This window comes from Phaenicophaeus curvirostris, chromosome 17, assembly GCF_032191515.1.
Source record: "Phaenicophaeus curvirostris isolate KB17595 chromosome 17, BPBGC_Pcur_1.0, whole genome shotgun sequence".
In the NCBI taxonomy this organism is placed as follows: domain Eukaryota; kingdom Metazoa; phylum Chordata; class Aves; order Cuculiformes; family Cuculidae; genus Phaenicophaeus; species Phaenicophaeus curvirostris.
The window spans coordinates 12,572,934-12,585,394 of record NC_091408.1 but is presented as its reverse complement, the minus strand read 5'-3'; the positions used below and the strand labels follow the sequence as shown (position 1 = coordinate 12,585,394).

Sequence of the window (12,461 nt, the reverse complement as noted above, 5' to 3'; positions counted from 1 at the left end):
AAATGGAACTTTATGTGATTTCTCACATAATAGAAGATCAAATTGGAAAGGACTCTATAGTTTGTTCTAAACAATACAAGATTTCATGTTCTCCCTCCATTTAGCAAAATGTAACAACTTAAACAAAGCTTAATAGTTTTATTATATGTGTATTTGCAGGTGTGAAAATTTAAATATACCACTTTTCTAAGGATTCTCAGGAAAAATAGATCACAAAATAATGAGTTTAAACAGTCAGAATTTGTAATTTCTTCATTGCTCAGAGTCCTTGGGCAAGCAGTGAGTGAACTGCGTCTTCATCTTTCCCAAGTGCCAAAAAAGGAAAGATGGCTCTATCACCCAGCTAAAAAGCAATGCTGTTTCTTATCTCTCTATTCAATGTCATGTAAAGTCCTGTCACAAGGACACCAACAAGAAATACAATAGCTAGGAAATTCTAGAAGTCTCTAGAAAGTATAATTTTTTCCAAAAATTATGTCCTTATTCTATTAAATGACCTTTAGTTCAACCTAACATACCAAACTTCATAATAGAAGAAAGTCCCTGCCTAAATATATTATGTTTTAATTTTTAAAGCATAAGACTAAACAGGAGCTAGAATTGGGTCTAATTAATATACAGTTTTGGAGGCAAGAAATCCTCTGCACATGGAAAAAAGAAAGTAGCTTTAGAGTTTTTAAACAGCGGTTGCTTGAAGGCAGCTTGGAGTTACAAAACTGATATTAGGCAAAGTTAGTTGTCAGAGTACAAATGAAGAGATTGTGAGCAGTATCTCCATGAGAATAATACTTACATATCCTGATATATGTACATGCTGAGGATGTCATCAGTTTGTACAGTAAAGCTGAGAGAAATCCATGACACCTGTTTTTCACAAAGAGAAATTCAGTAACTAAGACCAAAAAATGGTCATTGATTTTGAATTCTTCTGCTGGCTGCAGGTATCCCTGAAAAACCAGGGCACTCATCAGCAATGAACACTTTGGAAATGTGATCTTAGGTGATTTGACTGGCACTGAACAACAACAGGAACACAGAGTCAGACAAGCACAAAAATCCTCCTGCATATCACACTCTACACAAACATACAAGTCTTTAAGCTTTTAAGAACTACCACAACTTATTTTGCTGTCATAAATCTGCTCTGTATCTCTGTAGTCTATAAGGACAAATTTCCAGGCATTTGAAAGGAGAACAGAACATAGACAAAATACTTTGTGTTATCATATCATAAGAAACAACACAAAATATAAACATTGTATGTGTCGTTTCTTTTCCTTATCTTCTCTTCCCTAAGTTTAATTAATGTTGCCAGGCAGATATTTATATACTACTCTGTTTAGTGTAAAATCAAAAGAAAACTAAATCACCAAGGCCCAATTCAGGCAAGGAACTGTTTAAAAGCAGTGGTATGTTGAAGCAATTTATCTGACCACCCTAGTATTTTTCCCTTCATTAAACTCTGACATAAATCCAAGCAGAGTCCTGACTGCTTTAAAAAGGGTAGAAAATCATCAGCTAGAATTCTGCATTAAAGTTGCAATCAGACTTATTTCTTTGCTATTTCCAAGTCTTAGCAAACATGTTATTTGGCATCTCCATTTAATCTTACATTTGCTTCAACATGACTAATTAGGTGTATATTACCCTCAGTCTTAAACCATTAATTCTTTCATTACTTAGAGTTACATGTGGTAGCAATGAAAAGTATTTCACCCCCACTTACTCAGAAAGCCGTCCTGTACATATGCACTTGCATCCATCTTCCCTCCTTAATGATACAGGCAAAGAGAAAGAGTCAGAGTTTCTTTCTGCTTATTCAAGCTGTACCGCATCATATTGTTATATTAAAATTAATCTTCCTTGCTAGCTGAAGCTGACCTTCTAGCCACTGCCTGGAAAGAGAACATCACTCCCCTGGGGGCTGTTCAAGGGGAGGGCTTTTTTGCGCCTGACACCTCTCAGCCACCAGATGAGATAAGGCAAAAGCACATTAAAATGGATAATTTGGTAAGGGATGATTAATATTATTTATACTAGGAAGGCTGGCAAGCCGTGCTTGCTGCCTTAAGTACCAGAGCCAGGGAAGCTTTCTGTGATCTGTAACATCAGTAAATATTTACATTTTGGATTATTCTTTAAAAGTTGATAATTAACTGCTTGAAGCTGAACAGAAAGATGCTGTAAGCTTTCACTCAGTTTCTGCATCCAGTTTGCTATTACTGTATCCCTGAACTAGCTCAGGACGTTCTGGGGCTTAAGGCATTTGTATTCATTTAAATAATATAAGTTTATTCATAGTTGTTTCCAAGATAAAACCTTGACATGTTAGGGAAACACAGAGTTAGTGTTTTTGTTATTTGCTCTTTTATTAAACGAGAAGCCTAGAATAAGAACAGATACTGCAAAAGGCTTTTGCCCTCTGTCACTCAAACCAATTTGAGCACTAAGAAATTCAATTTCTCCTGCCCATAAAACCTTTTTAATGCAAGCATGCATTACTCATATCCTGAGTAGAGCTTTTCAAATCTCCTCGCTGTCACTTTGTATAAAATACACATTATTTTATGTCCTCCTTGAAAACTTACACTCTTTATTGTTGCAATTTGTATATGTGCTGACATTTAATCAGAGTTTTACATTGAAAGTATAACTAACCTGAAAACAGCTCATAAGGTTAAAGACCACAAGGGGACCAACCAGGAAGAGACTAATCAGAGCATAGAATTCCTGTTCTGTATGAAATATTGATTAACAAATATCTTTCTTGTGAGAAATGGAAATGGGAGGAATAATGATGCAAAATATTTCTGGTGTGTGAACAGACTGAAAATAAATTTTGGCTCAGATGATAAAAAAAGGAAAAATATAACAACAACAAAAATTTACCTCTGGACAGTAGAAATGACCCTACTCAAAGAAATCTCTGAAAACATTAGGACAATGTAAAGGATCACTACTACTACTACTACAGGAATATAGTATTCCACTTCACAAAATTAAGTGTTGGAAGTTTTTCATGCTGAATGAAAGCCTGAAAATAAAATAATCTAATGCTAATAATATTTAGCTTGTCATATTTATTGTTTTCAGTTCATAAAAATCAATTGTGTGGCAGCTACAAATTTAAAGCTTTGTGGAAGTTCCCAGGAAAGGCTTTGAGGACAGTGGGAAAAAAACCCAAACAAACCTATGCAAAAACAAGGAGAAATACTAAACCACACTAGTCACAAGGATGTCTTATTTTCACTATTTCAGATTGCTATTCAACAAAACAATGTGAAAAAAAAATGGATCCTATAGTTTTGCATTTATAAACTCACTTCTAAATGAATCGTGACTTTAGTCTCCCAGTAACCTAAGCGAAAGCTGCTGCCAGCTAGTATACATTAACAAATACAGTTCAAACACTAGCTTCTGGGCTTCCTTTTGTGACAGAAATTAGGATGCTTTTAATGCTAACGTTATCCTTATTGGTACTTGAATGGCTCTTCATTGGAACAATACCTTCATTCTGCTCTTGCTCAGGTATCATTCAGCTTTGGTCTAGAAACTTCACAATGACAGGTTTCTTTTCAGGAAAGCGTATTGACATTGACCAACTGATCAAACAAAGTCTAATTAGTCATAAATAAAAAAAAATTAAATTGTAAATACCTGGTTGAGTACGTAATTCTGATCTGTTTTGAGCTACTGAAGAGCTTTTAAAATAATTCAAAGACTTTACAGCCTTGACCAAACCTCCAGGATCCAAGTTTATTTCAAGTTTAAACAAGTACGAGACCAGTTTGAGGAATATATTCATGAAATCATCACTCCGTTTAATACAGGATATGATTTGGTATAAAACCTAATGTGTTAGGACTGCAACCATAGAATCACAGAATCATAGAATAGTTTGGGTTGGAAGGGACCTTAAAGATCATCCATTTCCAACTCCCCTGCCATGGGCAGGGACACCTCCCACTGGAACCAGTTGCTCCAAGCCCCATCCAACCTGGCCTTGAAAGCCTCCAGGGACGGGGCAGCCACAGCTTCTCTGGGCAACCTGTTCAGTACAATCAGTACATGAAATAGTAAGAGCAACTCATTGTACTGTCTGCTTCACCAATTTTCCTCTTATTTTTATTCACAGATATACAAAGAGAGAAGCCCATTTTTAAAAGCCCCTACAGTGATACACACCATCCCAACACCTGAAAGAGAAAGAATTCAGTTTAAATTCTGGGAAGATGTGTATTAGTTCCAATTTCATTTCACTGGAATTTATTTTCACTTCACACTTTCTGATCCTCATGTGCTGTGCATTATCAGCGCAACTAAGTAAAACAGTGAACAGAAATAATTTACCTTTAGTTATTAAAGATAATATTTATAATATTTGTTTGCCATGCATTTCTTAAAACGATCAAAACTATGTTTTCTCATGAATCATCAAATAAAAAAAATGAAAAGATTATGTTCGATTAAAATAAACCTCATGTTTCATCTTTGCATAGCATTTTGTTAGCCATGCACAGACAATATCAGCATGATTTCTGAACTCTCTCAACTCCTCAATTAAAAATGGACCTACAGGTGAAAACCTATTCATGAAATAAGAAATGGATCTCTTGCAAGATAATTATAATTCTCTATGCAAAACAAATCCTTGGAGAACATTTAAAAACTAAATTTCTAGCACCCTAGACACTTGATACCATATACTGTCAACTGTATTTCTACGTATCTATTATGAATTTCACTAACATGTACTTTTTATTCACATTGAATTCAATTATTGGTTTTTTTTCTTCATGTATTTATTTGTTACAAGGAATGTTGAGTCCTCAAGCAAACTAATTAGATCTCATAAAGCCAAAAGCAAGGTTAAATATTAACAGATTACAAATTTAAGTGGTGCTTCTGAATTGCAATGGGCTAAATTTCGAAACAAAAGGTTAATCAAAGAGGAGGTCCAATTTATCTCCTATTGTGACTAAAACCTTTGAAATAAGGAAGCATTCCTAGGTGCTTGAAGAACTGAAAACAATGGTGAGAATGTATGTGTTCCTATGATGGCTGTCAGGAAACCTCAGGAAAAATAAAAGTAGACCACAAGCTAGCAGGGAATACTCAAAAAAATATAACTCAGTTGCATTTCTGAGCACATTAATCCAGAAGAAACAATAATATTAGTTGAAGATCAAGTCTACCCCTACGCTTCCAAGGGACACTGCATGTCTGTCATTTTAACACAGAAGTAAAGGCAGCCATCTACCACCTGCATTTTTAAATAGACTATGATAATAGTTATGCATGCATTTTAAATGTTGTAGTGTAGAGACATCAAATGCAAATGATGCTGTGCTTTTTCTCTCCTTGAGATCTCGACAAAATCTCATTATCCTGACGTGAGGCTTAAATAGAGTATCAGTGAATTCTCTCTTTTACGGCTATCAGCAAAGTGAAGAATGAAACTGAAAATTAAAGATAGCCTCGGAAGGCTGCACCTTTACGAAGTTTTTCTGAAAAAATAAATTTACTATCACTGATTTTTTTTCCAACCGTCCGTTGCAGAATAACACCTGCATTCAAAAATGCGATTCCCAGAGATGACGGAGGTAGAAGAGTTCATATGTATGGACAGATCCCCCTGCTCCAGTGACAATCAAAATGTCTGTCATTCTAATAGGCACATAAAAGATTAATATTTCTCCTAAATTTCTTAATATATAGCTCCAGAACTGCTATTTAAAGTATTTCTATTACTTGTAGCACTAAACTAACCTCTACTTTCACAAAAACATTTTGACAAGAATCTACATCTACAAGAACCATTTCTTAGCACCTCATTGCAAGCGATACCTGGTCTGTGAGGAGGCTGCCTTTGATGAACTACCATACTTCTGATTAAATGTTTTACATTTCATCATATATACAGTTTTGATTTACACTCCAACCCTTCATAAATAAACAATTGATTTCAGCTCCTCTCTCTCAAATGGACACTGTCAGGAACACGTTATTTATCTCCCCGTATGCATGAGAACTAAGCATTTATGAGCCTGAACTACCACAAACACAAGCAAACAGGAAGGTAATTTCACTTGTTCAGTTTACAAATGTTTAACAACAGTTGTTAGAATTTTCAGCTGCTAAAATGAAAAGGTCTTCCACAATGTTGATGTGATTTTTTTTTTTAATCTATATACAATAAAGGAAGAACCCATGACAAAAGGCAACTTCAACATATGAAACCAGTCTGTACTGTTTTACTCTTCTGTATAATCCCCACTTATTTCAGGTTATCTCATCCTCTGATCTAGGGCCCAGTTCATAGTGTGGTAACAGAAAGTACCATTTACAATCTGAACAGACCACTTTTTAATGTTCTGACTACCAGTCCCTTCCCCTGCAAAAGTAATTTACAGAGAAGGGAGTCTGTATGTTCACATGTGCGAGCCACACTATATCCACACACACATGCTCCACTCAGAGAAAACTAGAATCAGCTACACTGAAAGTCAGCAGCCTGTTGATTCCTGAGTTTTTATAGCTTAGACTTAAAGGTTGCTTTGTTACTTGTGTTATCTTTTGACTGCCAAAACAGATAGGTGATCAGCTCTGAAATCATCTCTCTCTCTTAAGCCAAGCAGACCACAATTTCTTTAAAAGTCTTTGTAACTCTGACAGTCAGTCTACCTCTCACCCCACTAAAGGATAACTTTGGAGACTTCTGCCAATTCCTTCCCTCTTCTATTCCACGTCCGGTGCGAAACCTATCTGAGAGAAATCAGGGATGAAATCTGCTTTTAGGAATGGAAGCTCAATTTTCATAATAAATTACAATTTTCCCACTTGCAAAGACTAGCACCTTAATTTGAGTGTAAAAATCTTGTGTAAGCATTTAACAAGTCAGTCATACGATTTATTTCTTCAGACGCTAAACACAGACAAACTACCTTTCTGCATATGTTCTCCTGACTTTCCTCATATGTTCTCCTGACTTTCCTCATAAAATTAAGTCAGACAAGAAAAACATGATCAGAGATGGCAGGTCTCTCAAGATAACACCAAAGTGAGCTTGTGATCCATCTGAGGATCTACATGTGTATATATTGTCACAGGACAGGCACAGTCATGTATTTAAAATCAGGTGAACCCCAGCAACGTAAACCCATAGGTCTTTAAAAGACCCAATGTACTCAGTAGAAAAGCAACACTGGAAAAAAGACCTCTTTATGGCAGAGCTAGGGAAACAGCAGGTAGTAAACAAAGCAATAAAACCATTGTGTATCTACTAGCTTAAAGCAAACCATGGGATTAGTATTAAAGCAATTTTGTGGAAAGCTAACAACAATTATGTCGTAAAATACGTCATAGGTAAAGATAGGGGTTTGAATTTTGCTGCAAGATAAAACACGTACGCTTTCTCTCTCCCTCCATGAAAGACTCCTAGTCTAGAGTGAAGAGTGTGAATACAGGACCTAGCATTGAATTTATCATCTACCTCAACAGCACTGGCAGTGTTATGACTTTCTCCTAATTTTACACGTCCCCTCATCAGCAATTCCCTCCATTAGTCGTTTACTGTTGTTCTAGTTTGTAAGATTTCAGCAAATTAACACTAAATTGAATTCCACAGAAAAAGATGTTACAAGCTTTCTACCCATGCCTGGTTTAATCACATTTTCTTCTCCTTCAATTTATGCATCATTTAATGGTGGAAATTGTTTTTAAGATTGATTTCTGATGATTATGCTTATTATAGTTCAGCGGATTAGTTGTCTTGTCTATCTTTGGCTAATTCTCAAAGGAAAGATTTGATCTGGAACAAGTTGTGAAGGCCAAAAGTGCTATTTACACAAAACATTATTTCTTTTTCCTTCCAGTTCCCCTTTACAGCACTACAGTCAGTGTGTGGCAGAAGGCATGAAGTCTGCACAGATTTCCTTCTTTCACAAATACCACTATCAAATGCTTGAGAAGGGCCGGAAGAACTAGAAATAAGTCAATATCATTCATCTGAAAGAAATGTAGAATAAATTTGTCTCATTATGGAAAGAAATCTATCTATAGCCAAGCCTAGACGTAAGGATATTCCTTCATCATTTTAAAGTGCTCTGAAAATCTTTTAAGAAAAGAAAATTATTATTTATTGGCAGCATGTAATGAATATAATCTTCTATGTTTTTTTAAAAAATTCTCCATATGGAATTATTGCTTTTAAAATCTCTGTGGTTCACATTGTTTGAAGTATGATAGGAGATTATCTGCTTAAGCCATTTCTTTCACTCTTGCATTTCAACAGCGAAGCAAAGTTTGGTTCAGACCTGTGAAGCTCCTCACAAACGAGAAAATGAGTCAGTAGAAAAAAATATGCAGCCTTTGAGTGGTTTAGAAAGCAAAACAAACCCCCAAAAAGTGTAGTGAAATCAAACTACAGGGGAGAAATTTTGAGGTACATCTTTTCTTGATACTGTAACTAGCTACAGAACCCATGTACCTTTCTCCTTTTATTTCTTGCTTAAAGAGGAGCAGCTGAAGGAAGCTTGTTAACTCCATTTCTTCAAACCTACGATTCTGTTTCTGTCCTTGTCAAAATGGAAACTGCCACTCGATTAGGAGCTCAACCAAATGCAAACTACCACCGCTCTAAAACACCCAGACGATGCTTTATTTACCCAGAGGAAGTGAAGCTCACTGCCAGCATGTTTCGTATTCAGTTTTCATGCCTGATTCAGAGGATCAGAATCCGGGCCTTTTCTTTACTATTTTCAGCATAATTCAGCGTGATACAGTCACAGTGTTGCCAAGACTGTATCACCTTAAATGGGCTTTAGCTACATTATTAACCAAATGGCTTAATATCACTTTAGTCTTTCTTTGAGAATGACTGGATTTAAGTTAATGCTGTCTCCTTAACTCAGTCTCTTAACTCAGCCGTTACTAACTGAACCACATGTAGAAAATGAAAGAGCATTTTTCCCTGAGGGTCCCAAATTGCCCACAACAAAGTCTCTGTAGAGTAAAGATGGCAAATTGAACATCACAGCAATCTACATCTCTGCCATCGAGAACCTGCAAATCCCTGTCCTGTTCCCTGGACAGGTTGGAAGACAATCCAGATTATGAACGTTTTTTCTCTACCAGATTGTCAACCGGCGTGATTCCTTCTTATGTGTAAAATGTGAGTTGAAAGTAGCTCAAATGCCAAAATGTGTCTAATCCTGCTATAATGTGGTAGAGAATAATTTCTAAATTTAGGAAATAATTGCTTTGCTCTCCAGTGAAATGTACACTAAAAAAATAAACTCCTCTAGGCAAGTCCTCGTTTTAAACACCAATTCAGACTTGTGTGAACACGAACACTAAACGTTTGGAAAAAATGAAGCTGTACAACTCCATTGTTGCAGTTTATTGTTTTCTTCAGTGCTTGCTCTGTATCACAACACAATCAAAATAATACTATTTAGTTCTTAGATGTCATCCAATACATAGCTACAAAGTGCTTTGCCAATAAAACTATGCAGTTCTCTTGGGGAATATTCCTTTACATGGAGGAATTTTACTTTCTCAGTTGTGGTTTTATTAGAATTCTGAACAAAACCTTGACATTTTGAACCTCTTTGTGCAAATGAAAGGAAGGAAAGGTTCTTGTTGTAAATACAATCTACCTGACACTGCTGCCCTAGAGCAGTTTCTTGCCAACTTGAATCTTGGGAGCACTAAGTCTTTGATTTCAGGAATTTCAGAGGACTGAATTCTTAGCTTCTAAAATTTAAAAGAGACTCGATTGAACAACCATGCAAACAAGCTGGCAAACAGAGTAGTTTGCCATCTGGCAATTTAAATTACTCTTTCAATAACCCTACAATGTGGGTTTCCATACACTGCCAAATCCCCAACCAGCTAATGAATATCATTCCTGATTTTAGACAAGTATCAGCAATTATGTACATGATTTATCATGTATAGGTTTTAGCTCCACATATGTTTGGTAGTCTATGAATTAAGGCAGAATAAAGGAGTCAATGACAGTCACGTTCCACATTTAAACTATGGCTTTACAATTCATAGGACTAGGCACTGATCCAGCTGTCAAGGACGGGGTGGGGAGAGGAGGCAAAACAAAAAATCCCAGAGAACAAATTTCGAATAGATTTTCATAAGTATTCAAAAAGTATCAATGAGAAACCCAAATGAAACTGCACAGACCAGCCTGTGAACTGAAATCACAGGCAAATTAAAGAGAAAGAAGGGTGTCCCACCAGTTACTGATAAACTGTGGAAAGCACAGCAAATGCCTGAAATACTTTGTTCCTTTCAACTTCTGCCTGGTTAGGGCAAGAGGAGGAGATTTAGTCCTGTTCATAATGGTGAACATATGCATACTAGCTCCCATCTCCTACAACAAACCCTCTCAGCAGATTCAATCACCTTATTAGCCACTGGCAAGCCATGACTCTGCTTTATACATGGGTAAACTTTCCATGTAAAAACGTAAAGGCAAAATGGTTTTTTTTCTGTTTTTGAGCTGCTGAGGCATTATCATTGAGCATAGGAAGATTGCGCTCAAACATATGGAAGAAAACCTGCAAGTTTACAGCTGAGTCCTGCAGACTCAGAAATTCACTGTTTAGAAGGACAATCATCTGCTACGGCAGTAAAATGTCACTACAGATTAGAATAGTAGTATTTACACTTTTAGTGAGAACTCTTACTATGTTGGACCAGAGTTCTAAACACTGCAGTGTATCACTTGCAGGTCTGTGTCACTATATAGGTAGCAGCTGAGCTTGTAAACCTAGGCAACACACTGCCATCCATAGAATCATAGATTCACCAGGTTGGAAGAGACCCACTGGATCATTGAGTCCAACCATTCCCATCAATCACTAAACCATGTCCCTCAGTGCCTTGTCCACCCATCCCTTAAACCCCTCCAGGGAAGGGGACTCAATCCCCACTCTGGGCAGCCTCTGCCAGTGCCCAGTGACACTTTCCCTGAAATTTTTTTTCCTAATGTTCAGCCTGAACCTCACCTAGTGGAGCTTGAGGCCATTCCCTCTCGTCCTGTCCCTTGTCAGTTGGGAGAAGAGGCCAGCTCCCTCCTCTCCACAACCTCCTTTCAGGTAGTTGTAGAGAGCAATGAGGTCTCCCCTCAGCCTCCTCTTCTCAAGGCTAAATCCACAAACATCAAGGATGTGACAAGCATCTATCAAAACTCTCTTCCTTTGACCCTTAGTGTTTATAATGAAACTGCATTCATTTAAATAGTATTACTACAGAACTACAAAAAAACACAGACAAAAGAGATTATGCCTACGTAGAGTTCAAAATTTTTTTTTCCATTTTGAATTGAATCCTTTTCAGTTCTTGGCCAATGTAAACATAAGCAATATCAGAATGATCCATAGAACAAATTAAGATAAAACCCACTAACCACAGTAATTTTATATTAGGGAGTTCAACAGATGTCACAAATAAATACAAGGAAATATATTCAACAAAAGGAGATATAATTACACTTCTGCTTAACCTTCACATTGAGTGTTTCTGTCTTCATTAGCACCCTCAGAAGAAGCATGTAGTTGATTTTCTCAGTTGCCAAACCATCTACTTTCTTCATATATTTACGTAGAGAACAGTAAGCGGAAATTATTCAGTACACTGCAAACTTCAGGCCAATAATTTGACAGAAACTTCTAACTCTCTTCCTCTGAATCTTTCGCTTTTTCTCAGTTTAAAAAATAGATAATATAGATGTAACTTAAGCTCTTTGCTTTAGTCCTTCTTTTGTTTTAAAAATTTACTAATATTGCACGTACGAGCAACCCAAGGCTACATAATCGCGTTGTGCTCACCGTATCTACAACCACTATGCAAAATTGTCAAATTTCTGTTCAGTGCTGGGGTATATAAAGGGTTATTTTCAAATATAAAAATCCTGTGATAAATAAAGCAGTTGGAACTGTATCAGACCATTATGATATAGGATCTGCTGGACTTCTGGAGTTTGGCGTTTTTACTTGCTTGTTTTTGTCTTGAGCTCCTGAGTTTCTTTCAACTATACTAAACATTTTTTTTCTATTAGGATCTACCCAAGGACCATTCAAGTGTCATTCATCTGCATTTAATCCAGTCCACTAAAAACAGTAAATCCTGAAAAGTTAAGGTATTTAATTGGGTCATTAGTAGGTACCTAAAACTTCCTACCAGATGAATGCAAACATTTCTTTTCTTCCTCAGTTTTGGGTAATGTCTTTAATCTAATCTGACTAAAATTCACTCTAAAATAGAGAAAGGGAAAAGGGGAAAGAGTAATAGAGTAACAAGTATTGCCTCACTCAGGATAAATCATCACAAAAGCAGCAGAGTTATTCCATCCGAGGTGTTTGAGAGGCAATGCACAAAGGATTAAGGTAACAAAAACATTTGTTGATATAGCAGTTCTTGACAGAAGGGGCAGCTAACCA

General features: G+C 36.5%; 1 protein-coding gene across 2 annotated transcripts in view; it reads right to left on the bottom strand.

Moving 5' to 3' along the window:
- Positions 1 to 12,461, bottom strand: part of RIMBP2 (RIMS binding protein 2) — a 113,352-nt gene that overhangs the window by 81,039 nt on the left and 19,852 nt on the right. The window contains exon 1 of one of the 2 annotated variants that reach the window (XM_069870756.1): positions 1,727 to 1,873. The exons of the other annotated variant lie outside the window; for it this stretch is intronic. The gene's annotated coding sequence lies outside the window, so the exon portion shown is untranslated. Of the gene's footprint in view, positions 1 to 1,726; positions 1,874 to 12,461 lie in introns of those variants that run through there. 2 annotated transcript variants of the gene reach the window in all.